Genomic DNA, 24,854 nt, shown 5'->3' with positions numbered 1-24,854 from the left:
GAATCCTTTACATTTCTCAGGTGCTACTCAAGTATAACATGACACATACAGCAAATTATCAATGTACTCCCTAAATAGATCAAACCCTTCCTTTTCTTCTCAGGTCTAGTGGGAACCTTGTAGCAGTGGCTACCTCCTTTGTTCTTCCAGACCTCTAAATGTGAATTTTTGAATAGAGTACCATTCAGTTTTCAGAGTTCAAAACCTACTTTCAAAGTTTGTTTCAAACCTCAACAGTAAGGTCATTGTGTGGGTGACTAAGACATGTGTGTTCCCAGGACACACAGGTTTTATTTCTGAATGTCCTCATGAGTTTCATGCTTTCAGAAGCAGAGGTGCTTTTTAGTGATTATAAAGAAAGTCGGGCAACCCTACTCTTCCACAATGAGACTTTGATAGTTCTGCTTATCAGGGTTTCCAAGGTTGACTGTAATCAACCTTCAGTTTCCCTACATAAAACAAGAGAACTCAGGACCAATTTACACAGGTGAACAGAAAGGAGCAGCACGGTGAGCTCAGGTAACTTAATAGCAAAGGGCAAGCTGAGAGGTCTTCTCAGTGCTTAGAGATCAATCGCCTTTCCACATAAAATGAAGTGGTCATATTTCTAAGCATCTCCTCAACAGCTTCACTGCACTTTTATTTCCACCTTGACTGCAACATGCCCTATTGGGTTTCATGGGGATGATGGCATAATTTCCAAAAGAAGTCCAGATGTAGGTGACTCAAGGTTTTAGAGGAAATCTGCTTTCAAGAGGGATGAAGTGATTATGAGGGCCCATTTCCTTTCCAAATTTATCACTGCCTAGATAGCTTACTATATTAATTTTATGCATGAGTGCCTTATTTGTTTCATATGAGATACAGCATGAGGCTGCTGGAGCAAAATATCATTAGGACTGGAAAAGGATTGGGTCATGAATGCTTTGTCATCAAGGATCACTGGACAAAGATTTTGTGTAACCTTTCATGTATTAAGTCATAAATATAAAATGAAGCATATTGGTATGTATGTACAAAGGAATGACACTTGAAATCTGTTCGTGAAGTGATGGCCCACTTAAAAGCAAGACATGAGTGCAGCCATGTTGGTTACCAGTCTACTCCGGGGAAGCTGTAGCAGTGGGTTTCCCTCTCCTAGTTTTGACTCTGGAATTGGTAGAAAAGGTAATCTTGGTCCAAGTTCACTGTTTGGGACATTTTATCACGGGTCCAGGCCTTATGGTCTAATTACTGCTTTGAAGAAAAAGGAGGGGGCAGGGACTTCTTTGATGGTCCAGCGGTTAAGACTTCACGCTTTCCCAGCAGGGGCACAGGTTTGATCCCTGGTCAGGGAACTAAGATCCTGCATGCTGTGCTGCACAACAACAACAAAAAAGACAAGGTGTGAGGGATAGTTATAGGTGGTTCTGGATGTCTCTGCCTATCATAGAGATAAGTATTTTTGTATATAATATGTGTATTATAAATTTGTGTGTAAAGTCGCTTTAGCTGTGTTTGACTCTATGTGACCCTATGGACTGCAGCCTGCCAGGCTCCTCTGTCCATGGGATTCTCCAGGCAAGAATACTGGAGTGGGTTGCCTGTGCACTCCTGCAGGGGATCTTCCCAACCCAGGGATTGAACCCACATCTCTTAGGTTTACCTGAATTGGCAGGAGGGTTCTTTACCACCAGCATTACATAGTGGTTAATAGCAGATTCAGGTTGCCTGGGTTTGGTTCCCAGCCCTGCAGCTTTAAGAGCTTGGATAGGTATTCAATGTCTCTGTTTCTCAGTTACCTACTCACCACACAACTGTACCTTATCTCTATTTGATTAATGGAGAAGCTCGGGTACAGAGAACTTACTAGTTTTCCTGACCTCACTCTTTTAATAAATGGTAAAGCTGAGGTTTGAACCCAGGTTGCCAGTTTCCAAATCCAGGTTTTTTACACTACATTCTATTGCCTTCGGCTCATGCAAGCATTTAAACAATATCTGGGACTTAGAAAATACATATTATATGTGTGAGAAAGTTAGGGGCTGCTGCTATTTTTAAAATTTTTGCAGAGCATTGTTATATGCCAGTCACTCAGCTAGATGTTGGGAGTATAAAAGTGAACCGAAGCTGACACTATCCCCATGGAGATGATGGTTAATTTGCAAAGAAGGATAATTAAAAGGAAACAAAAGCCTAATTATAAACTATAATAAAGGCTACAAAGTGAAGATGCTGGAAACTCTAGTAGTTATATCAGGGGAATCTAACACAAACTAAGGAGAAGCAAAAGCCTTCCCCAAAGAAATGATGTTTGAACTGAGATTGAAGAATGAACATACATTGACTAGAAAGAGCCAGTAGGTGGGGCAAAAAAGTGGAGGTTGAAGGCCTTTCTATCACAAGGAGAAATAAGGAAAACTATTCAGTTTGGGGAAACTGAAGATGGCTGGTGTGTTAGGCAGGTCAGTGGTTGGAGGAGGTGGAGACATAATATGGGACAGGAGAGGTATTGGTGGGGAAAGATACTGCTGGACCATGTGGGCAATGTTAAGGAGTTTGGATTTTCCCTAGGTATAACAGGAAGTCATTTTAAACTGTTTAGTGGGAAGTGTTTTAAACTGTGGAACAGCAGGTTTGACTTATTAAAAAACATCACTCTAATGTCAAGATTTTCATACATTCCACTTCCCCAGAATACTTAATCTTCCCTATCCTTTTCTAAATAATAATTTTAGAAGTTGGTGCTTTTTTTTTTTAAGTTGCTTTTTTCTTTCTTGCTCCTGGGACCACAAATATCCTGTGAACAAATTCTTTCTTATCTTCCAGCGACCTGTAAGCTTGTGTGTTATAACCTGCTTACTCTAAGTGTTAGACAGTTTTCTATGTCCTACATAGTAGTAATGCCACTGCTTTTAGGTGGTTTTCTTCCTCTTGTAAAGTATAATTTGCGTTATTTAAGATTCTGAGGCCATGGTTTTTCCAGTAGTCGTGTATGGATGTGAGAGTTGGACTATAACGAAGGCTGGGTACTTAAGAATTGATGCTTTTGAACTGTGGTGTTGGAGAAGACTCTTGAGAGTCCCTTGGACTGCAAGGAGATCCAACCAGTCCATTCTAAAGGAGATCAGCCCTGGGTGTTCTTTGGAAGAAATGATGCTAAAGCTGAAACTCCAATACTTTGGCCACCTGATACAATATTGTAAAGTTAAATAAAATAAAATAAAATAAAATAGAAAAGATTCTGATGCTGGGAAAGATTGAGGGCAGGAGGAGAAGGGACGACAGAGGATGAGATGATTGGATGGCATCGCCAACTCAATGGACATAAGTTTGGGTAAACTTTGGGAGTTGGTGATGGACAGGGAGGCTTGGCATGCTGCGGTTTATGGGGTCACAAAGAGTTGGACATGACTGATCGACTGAACTGAACTCAAGATTCTGTATTTGATCCCTAATTTTGACATCATTATACTTTTCTATCCTAACCTTTTCCTTTGGTTCAGCTAAGGTCTTCATTCTTTTATCCAACGAAAATTTTCCCCAGATTTATTGAGATGTAATTGACTTATGACATTGTATAAGTTTAAGGTGTACAGTGTGTTAATCTGATACAGTTGCGTATGCAAAATGATAGCCACCTAACACCTGAATCACGTGACATTACCATTTCTTTTTTGTGTGTGGTGAGAAAATTTAAGACCTACTCTCATAGTAATTTTCAAGTATGTAATACAGTATTGTTATCTACAGTCACTATACTGTACATTAGAGCCCTAGAACTCATTCTTCCTGCAGTTGGTTGTTTGTATTCTCTGACTGACATCTCCCCGTTCCCCACCCAAATATTTCTTCAGTGAATATTCTTAATAGTTACCAGGTTTTATATTAAGTATTCAGCTGTGAGGAAAACAGACACAACTTGTCTTCATAGAACACAGGCTTAGGTTTGTAGGTGACTTCCAAAGTTCAGACCTGTTTATCCAGTGGTCTATTGGGCCAGTCTCCAGGATCAACACTTGGAAATTATGTAGTATATTTTCAGTAAGTTTCACTACAATGATTCCAAATTTCAAACTTCACAGCTTTCTTGGGCAACTCCTTCCCCATGCCCTACTCTCCCACTGTACCCTGATCACAGATTCTCACCCTTGAGACATTTGGCAAAAGCTTCCTCTACCTTGTTCTTCAAATTCATTCCCTCCTTATTCCCAGAGCTGCTGTCCTAATGAAGGTTTGTTCCTTTGCACTTGGATCATTGCTTTAATAAACTAGCAGACCTCATGGATCTGTGGTCACTCTTTCCTAGATCATGATACTCCTTTGGCAGATTCATTTTCCAGATGTTCAGTTCTGATACAGCACTCTCCTCCTCACACCTTTCTGTGGGGCCACATTCCTACTAAAAGAAACCCCATCTCTCCAGATGGACCCTCCAGATCCAAAGTTTCAGCACATTTCCTCCCCATCCCAGGCCTCTTGCATTGCAGTTAAACTGTAGTACTGCTCTTCTCCAAACACACCTCATGCTTTCCTACTTCTGTGTCTTCTGCTAATGAGGCTCCCTCCATCTGGAACATCCTCCTGAAATATGTCATCTGTCAAATTCTTTCAAGACCCATCCAGAATGCCACCCACTTCATTAAGCTGTTCTTGACTTCACCAACCAGATATGTTCACTTTTCTTTTTAGCCTGTCAGCAGATGAATACTTATAAGAGACAGCTTGTAAACAGGTGTTCATTTTGGCAGCTACTTATTAAACTATCAGCTTAAAAGAAAACTCTGTACCAAGTACATACTTTCTTGTTTCTGATGTATGTACTTATCACATACTATTTTATCCTGTAAAATAGTAGCTAAGCCATTCATTCATTCATCTTACAAATATTTGTCAGGCATCTGCTGTGCGTTCTGTTTTCTGCTCCTGACTGGATTGAAATGGAAAACCCCCAAGTGCATAGAACAAATATGTGTAAGGAGAGATGTCTCAGTGGTGGCCCGTCAGGAGTTTTAAGAACTGGAACTGGACATATGTTCCTTTAAGTGGCAGACTTGTTTTTTATATAGCAAATAGGTGTGTTTGGGTGCTAAAATGGGAGGGGGTGTAAGAGACTGCAAGCCCACACACAGTTTGAGCTCCTTTGAAGCGGTAGTTAGTTGACTGTGTCTCAGCTGGTAGCACCCTGGGGGAGGGGGCGGTGGTGACAAAGGAAGCCATGCTATTCCTTTGTATCAGTGTTTGTATCTTTGTCCCCTGTCCATCCCATGTTCTCTTCATCTGAGGGTAAGTTCAGTTCAGTAGCTCAGTCATGTCCAACTCTTTGTGACCCTGTGGACTGCAGCACTCGAGGCCTCCCTGTCCATCACCAACTCCCAGAGTTTACTCAAACCCATGTTCATTGAGTCGATGATGACATCCAAGCATCTCATTCTCTGTTGTCCCCTTCTTCTCCTGCCTTTAATCTTGCCCAGCATCAGGGTCTTTTCAAATGAGTCAGCTCTTCGCATCAGGTGGCCAAAGTATTGGAGTTTCAGCTTCAACATCAGTCCTGAACTGTACTGAAAACCCATTTTGAACTGTGTCCCCGTGATAGTTCTCACACAGGAGATTTCTGATAAGAGTCTTGAGTACTCTAGATTTGAACAGTCAAGCCTCACAAAGTAGGAAGCAGGCTTTGATGCTCAACATAGGAGGCACCTTGGCCTCAATGCATTATTTATGAAATTACACTAGACCCCGCAGGGCCTTGCCAGTTTCAGATGATGGAGCATCACACTTTTTAGAGGAATAGAGGGATGGGAATCTGGTCATGTGATCTGAGTAGACTGCATGCATTTCTCATTACGTGGATAACCACAAAGGCTACTCTTCTCTTTTCTTTCAGGGGAACAAAAGGATTTTCCCTAAACTTTCCAGCTCTCTGTACCAGTACCTTCACCCCACAGAAGTAGAATGAGTTGCCTAGGTGGTGGGCTAACTGGAAAAGTCTGTACAAAGTAGATTTAGCATGAAGTAATGAAAGCATTAGACTGCTTCTTTGCACAGACTACTTCCACGGGCCTGGTTAGAGACTGTTCAAAGAGTATTTAAGGTTAGTTGCTGCAATAAAATACTTAAAATGTCCTAAAATCCTACATCTGAAATGTGGATGAAACTTGACAGAGATTTTCCCAAATTCAAGCCTGAAAACACCTATCTAAACTCTTAGTTTTTTAAAAAAAGTCATTCTAGAAAAAGAATGAATTATCATTTTTATCTGTATAGAAAATATTAAAATTATTATCCTACAAAAAGACAACTGAAGAGTATTCAATGAAAAATGGAGAAAAGAGGATTAAGAGTCCTATGAAAAAAAATTACTAAAAGTATTATGTTGTCCTGTAGTTTGATACTTGTTCAGTTCAGTTCAGTCGCTCAGTCGTGTCCGACTCTGTGTGACCCCATGAATCGCAGCACACCAGGCCTCCCTGTCCATCACAAACTCCCGGAGTTCACTCAGACTCACGTCTATCGAGTCAGTGATGCCATCCAGCCATCTCATCCTCTGTCATCCCCTTCTCCTCCTGCCCCCAATCCCTCCCAGCATCAGAGTCTTTTCCAATGAGTCAACTCTTCGCATGAGGTGGCCAAAGTACTGGAGTTTCAGCTTTAGCGTCATTCCTTCCAAAGAACACCCAGGGCTGATCTCCTTTAGAATGGATTGGTTGGATCTCCTTGCAGTCCAGTGGATTCTCAAGAGTCTTCTCCAACACCACACTTCAAAAGCATCAATTCTTCAGCACTCAGCCTTCTTCACAGTCCAACTCTCACATCCATACATGACCACAGGAAAAACCATAGCCTTGACTAGATGGACCTTTTTGGCAAAGTAATGTCTCTGCTTTTGAATATGCTATCTAGGTTGGTCATAACTTTCTTTCCAAGAGAAAGCGTCTTTTAATTTCATGGCTGCAATCACCATCTGCAGTGAATTTGGAGCTCAAAAAAATAAAGTCTGACACTGTTTCCACTGTTTCCCCATATATTTCCCATGAAGTGATGGGACCAGATGCCATGATCTTCGTTTTCTAAATGTTGAGCTTTAAGCCAACTTTTTCACTCTCCTGTTTCACTTTCATCAAGAGGCTTTTTAGTTCCTCCTCACTAGCATTACATTTTTGTTAATTCTTTGACTGTAAAGGAATATTTACTTCGTATCTAACTTTCTATTTTTTTTTTTTTCTCAAAAGAGATCTTAAAATTGTGTTGATCTCAAGCTCCTCAAAGCCTGGATCTACCCCTGGTTTTCTGCACTTTCCATTACTGGCTGGTGAGAGGTGACAGTTCCAGGTAAGTGTGTCAGCTGTGCAGAGCCAGACTTTCTCTTTCAGGCTTCAAATCAGTGGTGCTCAAACTTCATCAGAATCACCTGGGTTGTCTGTCCCACTGCCCATCTCCCCAGGGGTTCTCATTTAGAATGTCTAACCCTGATATGCGTTTCCAACAAGATCCTAGGTGATGCTGAGGCTGCTGCTCCAGGGACCCTGCTTTGAGAAACACTACTTTAAAAATGATTCTCAATGTTGGCGGCATGCGGAAAGCACCTGGAGGGGGTTTAAAATGACTAATTCCTGGTGCAAGTCCTTCATGAGTCTTATGATTTAATCATCCTGGGCAGAGGGTATTTTACAAGTTTTCCAGGTAATTCTAAAGCATAGTTAAGGTTGAGAACCAGTGGTCTAGACGATGGGTTGGGAGTAGCAAATCTTAACTATGTTCTTCAATATGGTGTTATCAGTAGCAACGGTTTTCATACATTTTATACATCATTTATTGTGCCTATGGTATTCCAATGCTGATAGTGTATGAGATCTATTAACTAAGAAGCCTTTGATATATGAAACAATTGCACATACCATTATATCACCTATAGATTTTTATATATTTTTAAAAATGTCAATATGTATATGGAAAACCAGTGATTAATATTTTGAGGTAAAATTTTGGCAGAGATCATGATAGATTTCATTAAATAAAAGACATTCTATAAGAACTCAGCAAACTAACAATTTCATTTCGGACAAGCTGTTGGATATTGTAGACTTTGGTGTACATATTACCTGTGTGTATTATCATGCTCTGGAAATTTGAACTAGCTTAAAATTTCCCAATAGTATTTTTTGAATTATAATTTTATCTTCTTAACTAATTTCATGCCATTTCCCTATTTGATCTGGATTAGCAGCTCTAAGAAAATGTATTATAATAGTTTATTTAATACTCAATTTATAATTTTTTCTCATGGGAAACTAAATCTCCTATGATGGTTTCTCTAAAACATAGCTGTTAGCCTCATTCACTAAGAACCAAAAGGACTGTGGCATCTCTAGATTTCTTTTTAGCAAGGTCCTTAAACAGCTGGTCATTGACCCTCTAGTGAATAGTGGCTTGAGAATGAAAGTAATTTCTTCCTTTGAATATCCGGGTGCCTCATGGAGACAGAATGTCTTTAACTACATATTGTATCTCTATACTTATTATCATTCCATTTGGAAAAACATGTCACATGGGGCCAAAGAGATCCAGTTAGGCTGTGGATTCTGCTTAAATGAATACCTGATGAAGCGATAAACCAGTTTTAAAATGAATTTGCTGCTCCCATCAATTCTTTGTGACTCTGTTCCAAGTCTGAAAAATGTATCAAATAATGAAACTTGATAATCTGACCTTGCTAAATGCTGCAAGCTATGTCTCAGGCTGTGCATATGGTGAACTCTTTATTTATTTAATTCCTAAAAAAATGCTCTATAAAAGAATGTCTTTTCCATATTCCAGATAATGCATTCAGTCTGGCTATATGTGAAACTTAAATTATTTTGGGTTATTTGGACAACCAGAATTAATTTTCAGTAAGTACAGAGTGACACTGTCTTTAATTATGATGAAGTAGAGTGTTACAATGGGAGCAAAAAATGCCTTATTCTTTTTTTAAAAATTAATTAATTTATTTTAATTGGAGGCTAATTACTTTACAATATTGTTGTGGTTTTTGCCATACATTGACATGAATCATCCATGGGTGTAATGCGTCCCCCATCCTGAACCCCCCTCCCACCTCCCTCCCCATCCCATCCCTCTGGGTCATCCCAGTGCACTGGCCCTGAGCACCATGTCTCATGCATCAAACCTGGACTGGCGATCTGTTTCACATATGATAATATACATGTTTCAATGCTATTCTCTCAAATCATCTCACCCTCGCCCTCTCCCACAGAGTCCAAAAGTCTGTTCTTTACATCTGTGTCTCTTTTGCTGTCTCTCATATAGGGTCATCGTTACCATCTTTCTAAATTCCATATATATGCGTTAATATACTGTATTGGTGTTTTTCTTTCTGACTTATTTCACTCTGTATAATAGAAAATGCCTTATTCTTATGGCCGACTTTTCAACTGGACACATCATGCAAGGAGACCAAGTTTCCAACAGGAGAGTTGCCCTAATTGGCAGTCGAAAAAGCACACCTAGTGAGGTTATCTTCTGTTTCATAGGCTTTTGAACTCTGTGTGAATAGTCTTTGGTGTGAGGAAATTTATCTTGATCCAAAAGTCATTATCGAGGCTGGATATTCATGCCTCCCAGAAGCACAAGTCTTATGCAAGTGCCCCATTTTACCCCCGTGAGAGATTAGCAGGTCTCACAGGAGCATTGAAACTAATTGTTACAACAAATTAATTAATGACATGTACAGAAGGAGTTATTCCCTTGGATGGAGAGGCCTAGAAAGGCAGCATATATCATTTTTCTTAATAATTTAATTATAATGGAATGGATGGTGATAGCACCTTGTTTCTGCGGGTCTTCAAAAATTGAAGGCTTTGGTGTGATTTTTATTGCTGGCTGGGGATGTGTTAAGGAAACTTTCAGTGTCACTCTTCATTTGCTGCTTTCCCATGCCTACTGAGTGGCTTGCAGATGATAACTACTACTTACCATAATTGCTTGTCCATATGACAGTGTAGTGTTGACCCTCCTGCAATAGAAAATGGGTTTTTATCTTCTTCCAGTTATGATGATGAGTTTATACTGAGCTTGCTATGCTTTCTGACTTCACCCTCTTTGTGACTAGTGGTAGTTTTTTCTCTGAGATAACAACTTAAGCCTTTGATGGCTATGTAATGGTTTTGCCTGCCATTCCCCTTCTGATGATAATACTCCAACTTTGGGGGTAATACAGCCATCATGCATTTAAATCCATTTGGTTGGGGTGGTTGATTCTCCCCTAGACTGGTACATGGATCAGACGTGGGAGATGAGAACCCAGCATATGCTTAGATACACTGATTGGTTGAGGGAAAGGCATGTGATCATGAAAAATGGGACACTTGATGGAAGTTTTAGAAAAGAGAAGTTTCATGGGTTTCTTCTGGTTTTGCTAAACTGGTAGGATGTGATTTGAGAGCTCCTGCTGAACCTTTGTGTTCTTATTTGGGGAGAGCATATCTGAAGAAAGTAGACCTGAAAGGTAGGGGCTGGGGAGAGGACAGATGCCTGAACTTTGAGCAACTGAATCCAGCTGTGCCTGAAGCTGACTGCTGAACTCTTGAATTGTGAGAGGTCAAAAATCCTTCATTTGGTTGGATTGAGTTGTATTTGTATTACTTGCACCCAAAAGAGTCCTCTCATACACATGTTCTGCGGTCATTATTCTGAGGATATTAACAAAGAGAAAAGTGTAAAAAGAGTCCTCCTAAGATATATCTGTATAATGAGTCCAGGGCATGGCATTTCTAGTTGATTTTTCTGCTCTATAATCCAAATCCACTCTAAGTCTCAGAGTCCCTAAGGCCGGAGAGAGCTAAGAGTTTCTCACTTTAAAGAGGACGAACTTGGAAATCTTGAATGTTTTCATGAAAAATTGAGAATGTTAGTACCATCTTCTGCTTCTGAAAGTGAAAGCCCTTGTCTTTATTTGCAACCAAGATTTGACCAAACAGAAAACAAGACAGAGAAGATATATTTCTTCCTAAAGTTTAGAATAGCTTATTCTGTAGAATTCAGACTTTTACAGAAGAGAAAGCTGGAATGGTTGATAAATAAGGGTAAAATATTTGTAAGTAGTGATGAATTCAGTTTAAACTGATCTGTAATTATTTAATTAGTTGCAAAAGAAGTAGTAATATGAGAATAGAGTTGTTAACCCCAGGCTATTGTATATTCTGGTTGTTTTGAGTGAGTTTGCAGTTCCCATTCATTGGCTTGTATAGACAGTTTTATTCTGTAAAGTTTTTTTTTTTTGGCATGGTGTTAATCACATGGTCATGGAGGTCTGAAATAGCGTGAGAGGGGTTATTTGAACTGGAATAAAGGTAGCCTCCCTTTGCCTCTTCTCTGCTATTAGGTTACAGATTCTGGAACTCAGAAGTCAAGGCTTTGTAAGTAGCCAGTGTCTTGTTTTTTATCAGCCTTAGTTGTTCAGTGGGTCAGTTGGCAATGGCTAGTGGCTAACGACATGGAAGGATGAGGGAAGCTAATTAGCTCTAATGCGAATCAAACATAGGAGCTTGGCATTTCTGACCTTATCCTCCAACCCCTGAGCACACTGGATGTAGAGCAGACAAATGAGAAGCTGGCAGCTCCAGCCTTTTGTTTGGGCAGGGTTCACCAACACTGGTGTCGTAGTGCATCTGAAAGGGAAGCAGCTGAATTTAGAGACCTCACTCTGCAGTTCCTCAGTCCCCCTCCTAACACTCGATCAATGAATTAATATCAATAAAACAGTGGCTTTTACTAATGGTTGGGGATGATCTTAAACTTTTAAAAGAAAACATTTTAATGTTTTTTTTTTTTCCTTAATGTATTTTAAGTATTGACTGCGTGCAGTAGGTACTATGGGTTGAACTGTGTACTCCTGAAATTCTTTTGCTGAAGTCTTAATGCCCTGGCTCTCCAGCAGTGACTGTATTTGGAGGATAGGGTCTTTACAGCGATAATCATGTTAAAATGAGGTAATTAGGGTGGGCCCTGCTCCAGTAGGACTGGCATGCTTATAAAAGGGGAAGTTTTGATACAGACATGCAGAGGGAAGATAACAGGAAGAGATAACAGGGAGAAAGGAGAAGGCAGCTATTTATAAACCAAGAAGAGAGGTCTGGACCAGCTCTCGCATGATCCTCAGATGTGACCAGTCCTGCCAACACCTTGATTTTAGACTTGTCCCCAGAACTGTGAGGCAATAAAAATTTGTTGTTGAAGCCATGCAGTCTGTGGCTCACTGTTAAGGCAACTGATACAGCTGGCTGATATCCAAGGCCCTGTAATTCAGGCTATCTCATTGAATCATCCCCTGTGAGCTAGTCATTACACTTCCGAGTAAAACTCAGGAGATTTGCCATGGCAACACAGCTATCTAGTAGAAGAGCTTGGGATATAAACCAGGCATTTATTTCCAAGTACAGTGAGTTTTTTGCTCCCAAGAAACAACTTCAGGAAGCTAAGGGAAATATATATATATATAAAACTTTTATTATAAACGGGGGGAAAAAAACAAAAAAAAATTTAAAAGGACACAAAAAATACTGTCTCTGAAATCCATTTAGGTACCATCCAAATTTAACAAATGTTAACATATTATTGTGTTTTTTTCATATTTTTTCCTTCAAGAAATTATTGTTGTTTAGTCACTGAGTCATGTCTAATTTTTGTGACCCCCATGGACTGTAGCCCACCACGCTCCTCTCTCCATGAGTTTTTCCAGGCAAGAATACTGAAGTGGGTTGCCTCAAGACATAAATCATTACAAATAGCTTTCTTATATTTTTATTTATGATCATTTTCCTTTCTTCACTAAAGTCAAACAGAGGCATTAATTTAGTGTATATTTATCCCATATTTTGATATTCTCACCATATTTTCTAGTAAAAATAATTCTGCACAAAGTAATGCTTCAGTGAAAATCATTGAGCATGTTCCTTGTGTATATTTGCAGGTTTTCCTGAGATTAATATAGCAGGAAAACAAATGGATGGGTTACAGGTAGGCACTTCTCCATTTTTCCTAAATATTGTCAAATTGATCTCAAGTGGGTCATATCAAATCATATTCCAACATATAGTATATGAGAATTAGTTTCCCACAACTTTGGTATTATTAGACTACAAGTTCTAAGCAATCTGATATAATTTTAAAATGTCATATATAGACACGTAAATAGCATACAGTGTTCTTTCCATGTTTTAAAATTTATGCTAAAGGTATGATACTTTATGTATTCAACTGCAACTTAGTTGATAATGTCTTTTGTACCATCTGATTCATTCATTTTCACTGCTGTGTAATATGAGGGAGTGAGTGCTCAGTCACTAAGTCGTGTCTGACTCTTTGTGACCCCATGGACTGTAGCCCTCCAGGCTCCTCTGTACATGGGATTTTCCAGGCATGAATACTGGAGTGGGTTGCCGTTTCCTTCTCCAGGGGATTTTCCTGATCCAGGGATGGAACCAGGGGTCTCTTGTGTCATCTGCATTGGCAAGCAGATTCTTTACCACTAGTGCTGCCTGGGAAGCCCCTGTGTGTATATATATCCCAGTATATTTATGTAGGTTCCTCTTAATGGATATTGAGAATGCTTCTGATAGGAACAGTCACATTGGACATTCACAGTCAACATTGCTGTGAATATATTTACACATACATGTCTTCTCATACATACATATGAGGGTTTCTCTCTACGCCTTAGGAAAGAAATTGCTGAGTCATAGGATAAATGTTAAGCAATTTAATATCACCATCATTATTATGCCTTGCCTTTTCTTTTCTATTTTATTTCTTTATGTCTCAGTGTTTCATCCTGGGTGAATACTTTCATATCTGCCTTCTAATTAATTATTTCTCATTTTAGATCCAGTGAGTGATTTATGACCTATATTGGAATTTTTATTATTTTTAGTTTCTAGGAATTCCAATTGATTCTTTTTTCCTATTATGCTTATTCTTGATTCCTATCTGACTGCTTTGGTCTCACAATTTTTGTTCTTATTTTACAAAACTTCTTTATTTCTTTGAAGCATATCTATTTTAAAGTCATTTTTGGCATTTTCTATTTGAATTTTCTTCCCTTAGCCTTGTTATTTATCATATGCTGGTAATATTAGTTTTGAAGCTCGTGTTGAGTGACAATTTCTTTTCACATTGTCTGTGCTCATTCCTTCCTGTCTGTTTTGTAGAGACATCTACACTGACTCTGGTTTTTCCTGTCTTGAGCCAGTCTCTATAGTGGTGTCTTTCGGCTGTTGTCCCATGGTGATGCAGAGAAAGTTCAGACCTAATTATGAACTTTTGGGAAGCCTGGCTGGGGTCTGACCCACACAGTCCCACCCACCCTCTGGTTCCTTTAGGCCCTCCTCCCCCACCAAAGTGTAAATTATGTATTGCTTCATATAAACTGATGTTCTGGGAATTTGCATAGCATTCCTAACTTATTTTTAATGCTCTAATGCCTTATTTCAGGTCCCTGGTTTAATAGAATTAGTCTGGTTCAAGTATTTCCCCACATCCTACAAGAATAAAAAAAAAAAAAAAAAACTCAGCTGTTCTTTTTATACACACACACACACACACAAACTTTTATGTGCTGAACATTTGCCACCCCCATTCATATACTGCTCAATGTAATGGTATTTGGAAAGGGGGGTTCTTTGAGAGATAATTAGATTCCGATATAGCCACAAGCATAGGGCCCTTTTAATGGGATTAGTGCCTTTATAAGAAGAGGATGAGGCATGAGTGATTTCTTTCTCCAAGAGCATGCACTGAAAAAAGGCCATGTGAAATGCAGCAAGAAGGTGCCACACGCAAATCAGAAAGGGGGTTCTCGTCAGTAACTGAATCTATTGGCATCTTGATCTTAGACTCCTCAGACTCCAGAACTGTGAGAAATAAAGTCCTGTTGTTGAAGCTGCCACTCTACAGGATTTTGCAATAGGAGCTTGAGCTAAGACATGTGCTGTAAATAATTCTGGAATCTGGTTGATCTGGTTGGCTGTAGCCCCTACTTATCTCTGTTTCTGTTCTATTTCCAACTCTGGTGCATATTTATATATTTCCAACTCTTGTTCACATTTTAAATGACTGTTATTTTAATACTTTTAAAAGTAATTAAAAAGTATACTATGAATTCACAGTATTCACAGTATACTGTGAATGAGTCAAACAGAAAGTTGAAGCATTAATCCAAGGTGCCATTTTGACTGGAAGCCTTGAGGCTATTTCTCTAAGATGTTCTCTTAAATAAAAATGTAAGCTCAAATGGTGCAACAGAGATAGAGGTACTGGATTAATTAGTAGAATGTTTGAGACAGAGACAATTTATGTGCATTGAATTCTCTGCAGCCCTCACCACAATGTATTGCATGTAATAGATACTCATTAACCATTGAACCCCTGGCATTTGCAGATTTAACATTTGTGGTTTTGAATTTTCCTAAGTAACCTCCAGAGGGCCCTGGAATTTTGCATGTGCATCTCAGCATGATTGGTGGCCCTTAGCTCTTTATCAAGTGATCATTATTGCATGTCATCAAGTGCTCACAACTGAATTTTTTAAAATGTGTGTAAAATAGAGGTGAAATAAGATAACTGACAATAAAAATTTAAAAATAACAAAATTGATTACTTGGATAGGGAAAGAAAACAAGTGATTTTTTCAATAGAATATAGTTCTGGAGCAAACCAAAATCCTTGCCAAAATATTTTGAAGTCATGAGTTCAAGGTTATGTAGAGAAGCCTGGAAGAATTCATAATGAATGCCAAATGTCTGTGGTAAATATTTGTCCATTGAAATAATTAATTGATCTTTGAAGTTGCACATGTGAGAAACAATAGGAACACTCCACTGTCTCGAATTCCCCGCATACTGTCATAGTCAAACTATCAGTCATACTGATAGTATACACAATCATACTGATACGTCATCCTGTGAGATTGATTACTTTGTGCTAAGTATTGACCGCTCTCTAAAGATCTCTCTTAACATTAATATCCATTATTGTGAAGGGAGCAAGTACATTGTCACCAATATTTTAGGCTAAAGTTTTTCAGATCCACAGACCCAATACCTCTTGAATATCTATCATATGCCAGACCCTTCTAGGTACTGCAAATGCACAAGGATGAAACATAGGTACTTGTTCTTGGGAACTCCTGGTCCAGTGGAAAAATGGATGGGATGAAATATTAAAATATGAAATAATAGATGACATTAAAATGTATGAATAGAGCTATCCTCTGATAGTTTAGAGGAGGGAACAATGAATAATTCCAGGAGAAATAAGGACAACTTTTAGAGAGGAAGCAAAATTTGTGTTTTATGAAAGACTAGGGGAATTTGCTTACTAGGAAGAGCTGGAAATGATTCATCCTAAGACTGAGAACCTTAAGCCCAGATCTGGAGGGTGAAAATATGAGGGTAAAATGGGGCTCTTGGGAGAGGAGTAGGAATGTCACAAAGTTCATTTCTCAAATTTGTCGTCTGTTCCAGCTAGTTAAGAATCCTAAGAAAAATGCTTTGTTCCATAACACTAGGTGCTATTCATAGCCTGTGTAAGACCTCAGTGGTTTTATATTATGCATGTATGAAAGTGAAATTTGCTCAGTCGTGTCTGACTCTTTATGACCCCATGGACTATACAGTCCAAGGAGTTCTCCAGGCCAGAATACTGGAGTGGGTGTTCATTCCTTTCTCCAGGGATGTTCCCAATCCAGGGATCAAACTCAAGTCTCCCACATTGCAGGCAGATTCTTTACCACCTGTATGTGTATACATATATACATATATGCATGTATATATGTATGTGTGTGAAAAAGCTGGCTTAAAATTCAACATTCAAAAAACCAAGATCATCGTATCTGGTCCCCTCACTTCATGGTGAATAGAAGGGGAAAAAGTGGAAACAGTGACAGATCTTATTTTCTTGGGCTCCAAAATCACTGCGGATGGTGACTGCAGCCATGAAATTAAAAGATGCTTGGCTCTTTGAAAGAAAAGCTATGACAAACCTAGGCAGCATATTAAAAAGCAGAGGCATCACTTTGCCAACAAAGGTTTGTATAGTCAAAGCTATGGTTTTTCCAGTAGTCATGTATGGCTGTGAGAGTTGGACCATAAAGAAGGTTGAAAAGACTTTTGAGAGTCCCTTAGACTGCAAAGAGAGCAAACCAGCCAGTCCTAAAGGAAATCAACCCTGAGTACTTTGGAAGGACTGTAGATGAAGCTCTAGTACTTTGGCCACCTGATTCAAAGAGCTGACTCACTGGAAAAGACCCTGATGCTAGGAAAGATTGAGAACAGAAGGAGAAAGGGGCAAAAGAAGATGAAATGGTAGGATACAATACCATCACCATCTCAATGGACGTGAGTTTGAAGAAACTCTGGGAGCTAGTGAAGGACAGGGAACCATGGCATGCTGTAGTCCATGGAGTCGCAATGAGCTGGACACAAGTTAGTGACTAAATAACAACATATATCTTTATTGCGAGCTTGGGGTAGAGTGGAGATAAAGTTCACCTAGAAGTCTGAAGACTTAGCTTCTTGACCAGTTCCATCATTAATTAATCATGTAATTCTGTGCAAACCATTATACCCTTTGGAGCTTCAGTTTTCCCAACATGACAATCTTACAAATATAGTTGCCCTGTCACAGTGAATTCTTGGGATAGAAAGCTAAATAGCATATATAAAAATACATTGAAAATTGCAAAGTACTACACAAATATAAATTTAGGTATGAAGTATCATTCAGCAAGTTAAGGGGTCAGATTAATGCACCAGTGGTAACATGTCAGCCAAGGATGAGTTTAAGGCATATAAGCTAGTCAAATGGTATGGAAGATTTTTTTGCCCTGCAGATACTTTCTGGTTGTTTTTGAGCTATTGCCAGGATGAGTGTTCTTGTACTCTATACTTAGTTATCCCAGCCATAGTCCTGTTCTTTTTAAAAAAATTTTATTTGTTGTTGGAGTATAATTACAAAGTTGTATTCATTTCTGCTGTACAACAAAGCGAATCAGCTATATATATCTATATATACATATATCCCTCCCTCTTGAACTTCTTTCTCACCCTCAATCTCACCCATCTAGGTCATCACAGAGCATTGAGCTGAGCCCCCTGTGCTATACAGCAGCTTCCCACTAACTGTTAATACCTATTTGACACATTGGAGAAGGCAATGGCACCTCACTACAGTACTCTTGCCTGGAAAATCCCATGGATGGAAGAGCCTAGTAGGCTGGCAGTCCACGGGGTCGCTAAGAGTCGGACACGACTGAGCGACTTCCCTTTCACTTTTCACTTTCATGCATTGGAGAAGGAAATGGCAACCCACTCCAGTGTTCTTGCCTGGAGAATCCTAGGGACAGGGGAGCCTGGTGGGCTGCCATCTATGGGGTCTCACAGAGTCGGACACGACTGAAGTGACTTAGAAGCAGCAGCAGCAGTGTATATATGTCAGTGCTACTCTCCCAGTTAATCTCACCCTTGCCTTCACACCCTGGCCCTGTGTCCACATGTCCATTTTCTATTTCTGCCCTGCAAAGAGGTTCATCAATACCATCTTTCTAGCTTTCAAATATATATATATATATATATGTTTTTTAAAATTAATTAATTTATTTTAATTGGAGGCTAATTACTTTACAATATTGTGGTGGTTTTGCCATACAAAATGCCATACAAAATGGCTGACATGAATCAGCCACAGGTGTACATGTGTCTCCCATCCCAAACCCCCCTCCCTCCCCATCCCATCCCTCTCTGTTGTTCTAGTGCGCTGGCTTTGACTGCCCTGTTTCATGCATTGAACTTGGACTGGTGATCTGTTTTGCATATGGAAATATACATGTTTCAAGGCTATTCTCTCAAATCATCCCACCCTTGCCTACTCCCACAGAGTCCAAAAGTATGTTTTTGTATCTGTGTCTCTTTTGCTGTCTCACATATAGAGTTGTTGTTACCATCTTTCTAAATTACGTATTTATGTGTTAATGACATGAGTTTGAGTAAACTCTGGAAGTTGGTGATGGACAGGGAGGCCTGGCGTGCTGCGATGCATGGAGTCGCAAAGAGTCAGACACGACTGAGTAACTGAACTGAACTGATACTGTGTTGGTGCTTTTCCTTCTGGCTTACTTCACTCTGTATAATAGGCTCCAGTTTCATCCAATTGATTACACCTGACTCAAATGCATTCTTTTTAATAGCTGAGTAATAGTCCACTGTGTATATGTACCACAATTTTCTTATTCATCTACTGATGGACATCTAGGTTGCTTCTGTGTCCTAGCTATTGTAAACAGTGCTGCAATGAACATTGTGGTATACATGTCTCTTTCATTCCTGGTTTCCTCGGTGTGTATGCCCAGAGTGGGAGTGCTGGGTCATTTGGCAGTTCTGTTTCCAGCTTTTTAAGGAATCTCCACACTGTTTTCCATAGTGGCTGTACCAGTTTGCATTCCCACCAACAGTGTGGGAGGGTTGACTTTTCTCCATACCCTCTCCAGCATTTATTGTTTGTAGACATTTGATAGCAGCCATTCTGATCCACATGAGGTGGTACCTCATTGTGGTTTGGATTTGCATTTCTCTGATAATGAGTGATGTTGAATACTTTTTCATGTGTTTTTATCCATCTGTATGTCTTCTTTGGAGCAATGTCTATTTAGTTTTTTGGCCCATTTTTTGATTAGGTCGTTTATTTTTCTGGAGCAGGCAATGGCAACCCACTCCAGTACTCTTACCTGGAAAATCCCATGGACGGAGAAGCCTGGTAGGCTGCAGTCCATGGGGTCGCTAAGAGTTGGTCATGACTGAGCGACTTCACTTTCACTTTTCACTTTCATGCATTGGAAAAGGAAATGGCAACCCACTCCAGTATTCTTGCCTGGAGAATCCCAGGGGCAGAGGAGCCTAATGGGCTGCCGTCTGTGGGGTCTCACAGAGTTGGACACGACTGAAGTGACACAGCAGCAGCAAACTGTATGAAGTGTTTGTATATGTTTGAGATTAATTCTTTGTCAGTTGCTTCATTTGCTATTCTTTTCTCCCACTCTGAAGGCTGTCTTTTCACCTTGCTTATAGTTTCCTATGTTGGGCAAAAGCTTTTAAGTTTAATTAAGTCTCATTTGTTTATTTTTGCTTTTATTTCCATTACTCTGGGAGGTGGGTCATAGAGGAACTTGCTGTGATTTATGTCAGAGAGTGTTCCACCTATGTTTTCCTCTAAAAGTTTTATAGTTCTAGTCTTATATTTAGATCTTTAATCCATTTTGAGTTTATTTTTGTGTATGGTGTTAGAAAGTGTTCTAGTTTCATTCTTTTACAGGTGGTTGACCAACTTTCCCAGCACCACTTGTTAAAGAAATTGTCTTTTCTCCATTGTATATTTTTGCCTCCTTTGTCGAAGATAAGGTGTCCATAGGTGCATGGATTTATCTCTGGGCTTTCTGTTTTGTTCCATTGATCTATATTTCTGTCTTTGTGCCTATATACTGTCTATATACTGTCTTTGTGATCTATATTTCTGTCTTTGTGCCTATATACTGCCTATATACTGTCTTTGTGATCTATATACTGTCTTGATGACTGTAGCTTTGTAGTATAGTCTGAAGTCAGGCAGGTTGATTCCTCCAATTCTATTCTTCTTTCTCAAGATTGCTTCAGCTAGTCAAGGTTTTTTCTGTTTCCATATAAATTGTGAAATTATTTGTTATAGTTCTGTGAAAAATACCATTGGTAGCTTGATAGGGATTACACTGAATCTATAGATTGCTTTGGGTAGTATACTCATTTTCACTATATTGATTCTTCTGATCCATGAACATGGTATATTTCTCCATCTATTTGTGTCCTCTTTTATTTCTTTCATCAGTGCTTTATAGTTTCTATATATAGGTCTTTTGTTTCTTTAGGTAGATTTATTCCTAAGTATTTTATTCTTTTCATTGCAATGGTGAATGGGATTGTTTCCTTAATTTATCTTTCTGTTTTCTCATTTTTAGTGTATAGGAATGCAAGGGATTTCTAGGTATTAATTTTATATCTTGCAACTTTACTATATTCATTGATTAGTTCTAGTAATTTTCTGGTGGAGTCTTTAGGGTTTTCTATGTAGAGGATCATGTCGTCTGCAAACAGTGAGAGTTTTACTTCTTCTTTTCCAATCTGGATTCCTTTTATTTCTTTTTCTTCTCTGACTGCTGTGGCTAAAACTTCCAAAACTATGCTGAATAGTAGTGGTGAGAGTGGGAACCCTTGTCTTGTTTCTGACTTTAGGGGGAATGCTTTCACTTTTTCACCATTGTGGATAATATTTACTATGGGTTTATCATATGTGGTTTTTATTATGTTGAGGTATGTTCCTTCTATGCCTGCTTTCTGGAGGTTTTTTATCATAAATGGATGTTGAATTTTGTCAAAGGCTTTCTTGAGCAGTTATTTCTTTAGCACACACTTGTTAATTCAACAGAAACTGGAACCCACGACTTCCATTACACCATTGTCTTTTGTATTTTGAGGAAAACAGCATTTCTACTTTTTTTTTTTTACATGAAAAAAAATTAGCAAAAGACTAATAAGTTAAAGCAGTAACCTTGAATTTTGTGAAAGTTAAGGGAAATTGAATGCTGAGAATTACACATCTGCAACTGAAATTAGTCCCAGGGCACCCCTCCTGCTCTCAGATTCTGGGCATACCAGTAAAATATCAGAAGACATGCAATACCATGAAAATGGGTTCTTTGGGTATTGTGGCAACTTGAAGTAGATGAGCTTTAACCTTGGCCTCATGCTTCTTGCGGGGCCTGTTGCTGATGCTGCATAGGTGCCAGAATTATCAAGCAGCACTCAGAATTTTTCATCTGAGCAAAATTAAAAATGAAACCATCAAAGTACTATTAATTCCAAAGATGTTCTTTATGCATTAAATTGAGCCTCATGGACTAAGAAATGTGCCTGAGTGTTTTAGCCACATATAAGTAAGAATTATTTGTATGAGAGTGAATTACTCACATGCCCTTTATCCAGTAATGTATGTACATGAGTAGGTAATGACAGAGCATCCTGTTGAATCTCTCTGAGATAGCTAAGAATCACTTTTCATTCAGGATGCTTGAATTTGGCTCAGTGTTAGTCCACCATTAGCTCTTGGCTTTGCTTGTATAAAATATATGTGAAAACATTTAGTGAATATTTTGACCACTGGAAACACTAAGGACTTTAGCAGTGTTATAATTGATATTTTTCTACTCCTGTAGTCTTTTTACTTGTTCACACTTATCTGCTCCATGTCTTTTATGTTCTTAGGACTCTTTACCCTGTATTTCTATCTTAAGCTTGGCTTTGAACTTTACATGAGCTTGAGCCCATATATCCATTGATCCTGTTGGAGGAAGTGAAGGTTGTAAAGTGTAAGTGAAAGTCACTCAGTTTTGTCTGACTCTTAGCAACCCCATGGACTGTAGTCTGCCAGGCTACACTGTCCATGGAATCCTCCAGGCAATACTGGAATACTGGAGTGGATAGCCTTTTGCTTTTCCAGGGGATCTTCCTGACCCAGGGGTTGAACCCTGGTCTCTTGCATTGCAGGCAGATTCTTTACTGTCTGAGCCACCCAGTTACTTAGAAATCTCACAGCAACCTGTTATTCAACATGCTTAAAGTTGAAAGTCCTGCTCTTACAAACCCAACCTGTTCTTGTATTTCAGCTCTTGCCCAGACTACACTGCTTCCTCCTTTCAACACTCATCTTCAGTTTTCAAGTCCTCATTTTATTGCCTGAAGCAAGCTCAGATGGATTCACTTCTCTTTATCCCTGTAACAAGGCTTGAGTGTAGACAAGCTCTTGTTTTGAGCACAGTTGTCCTCTAATTCTGCTTCAGTAGAGTGTCACTGACCCAGATGCATTCTTTTTTATTTTTACTCATAAAATTTTTTTTTGATGTGTATAATTTAAAAATCTTTATTAAATTTTTTACAATATTGTTTGTTTTATGTTTCAGTATTTTTGGCCAAGAGACATGTGGGATCTTAGCTCCCTGACCAGGGATCAAATTCACACCCACTGCTTTGGAGGGTGAAGTCTTAACCACTGGACTACCAGGGAAGTCCCTGTTTTTACTTAGTTATTAAATTTATTTTTAACCAGATGTATTTTCATGGTGTAGCCAGAACCAGAATCCTCTCTCCAAGTTGCACATTTAACTATGTTGCTCCCCCACTCCAGAATCTCCCAGTGGTTTCCTAAACATCTATTAATACCACCTGAAGTTTAACTTCTTAATAGGGCTCATAAGATCCTCTGGGACTTGTCCAACACCTGCCTTATTAGCTTCCCTTCTCAGTCGGAGGGTACCATGGATTTGCTTGTAACTCTCCACGCTTATAGTCCTGCCTCACACTGCATGTCCTGATTTCAGGTGACCCCTTGGCTGCAACCGCCTGCTCACTTCTCCACATCCTGTTAGCCCTTGGTCATCTTCCAAAACTCAACTGTGACATCTTTTCTCCAGAAAGCATACTCGAAAATCCAATGTGAAGTAATCCTCTTTTATGCTCCATCACATCCTGTGCAAACCTCTATATATTGAAATTTTATTGACAGTTTTGTGTCTCTATTTCACTAGGCTATAAAGTTTTTTGAGAAAAAGACTATTTTGTATTCATCTTAGTACCCTCGACATGAAGCCCAGTGCCTTCCATTTGGTAAATGATTTAAAATGCTCATTAAATTGTCTTTGAGTTAAACTGATACACTTAACAGTTTTATGTAAGATTTCCTTTGGCTGAAAGTTTTAGGTAATTGGCCAGGTTATGGAAAAAACTGCGGAAGGATTCTTAATTTAGATACTTTCTGTGTCACTTATAGGTTGGAAGCAGGTTTTAGGAGCAAATGGTGTGTTAAGGTCCTAAGGGATAGATACACCAGCAGTTCAGCTTAGTTTTTAGGATACTGGCTAGAAGTTTCTGGGAACTGCTAGCATTGCCAGATTTATAGGATTGTTGTTATCATGTAGTAACATGTACTATGAATGCATTTTGATAATTAGAAATATAGACACCTCTATGTGTAAATTATCAGTAATAGTTAATGCTCATCAGATTAAGAAATTCACTGCCTATGAGGCCCTTCCAATTCTAGAACTCACCCCTATAAACAAATCAGAATAAAAATTGTTTTAACTTTCCCATACCTGACAAATTAGACTGTCACTTGGTCGTGTTGGTTGTCTGTAACTGCAAAAACTGAACCCATCATCTGACCATCTAAATTGCTTTTGAAAAAAGCCCAAACACTTTGTATTAACATGCTTTCTTGGTCATTTTAGTCAATTTCCTCAGAGTCTAAGAATCCAAAGAAGGAAACGAAAAAGTCATTTCTCTGAAGAAACACGAGGTTAACATGAAATGCACAATACTTCAATTGTCTCTTCTCTCTGCTAAATACGTCATCCTGAATGGATCCATTGGCTGTGAGGAGGTGTATGCACATTACAAATCTTTTTTTTTTTTTAATGTAATTTAATACTCTCCACGGATCCATTTTTCTGAAATGGAGTAATATGCTTCTTTTTAGGCAAATGTGTTTGCTCTTCTGATTTTCCATTCATTTGGTGGGTTTTGGCACCAAAATTCTGAGCAGCTGGACCTCTAATTTAAGGAACCTATAATGCACACATTCCTAGAAATGAGGAAGCATTTTGTGTTTAGAAAGAAGTGGATTTATTTGACATTCAAGAGTTTCTGGTTTGTTTAGAGAGACTGACATAAGGACACCAAGAAGGAACAAATCATAAAGTTTAGGGATAAAAAGGATTTTATATCTTAAGGATACCTGCAGTA

The 24,854-nt window shown here is 38.9% G+C and overlaps 1 long non-coding RNA gene across 1 annotated transcript; it reads left to right on the top strand.

Moving 5' to 3' along the window:
* Positions 1 to 481: 481 nt before the first annotated feature.
* Positions 482 to 24,242, top strand: LOC129647827 (uncharacterized). The gene is made up of 3 exons (XR_008712528.1): positions 482 to 519; positions 7,212 to 7,311; positions 23,432 to 24,242. It is a non-coding gene; the product is annotated as an uncharacterized LOC129647827 (long non-coding RNA).
* The last annotated feature ends 612 nt before the right edge of the window (positions 24,243 to 24,854 follow it).

This window comes from Bubalus kerabau, chromosome 3 (assembly GCF_029407905.1).
Source record: "Bubalus kerabau isolate K-KA32 ecotype Philippines breed swamp buffalo chromosome 3, PCC_UOA_SB_1v2, whole genome shotgun sequence".
Classification (NCBI taxonomy): Eukaryota; Metazoa; Chordata; class Mammalia; order Artiodactyla; family Bovidae; genus Bubalus; species Bubalus kerabau.
The sequence above is the reverse complement of the archived record's forward strand: the minus strand, read 5'-3'. Positions and strand labels throughout refer to the sequence as shown.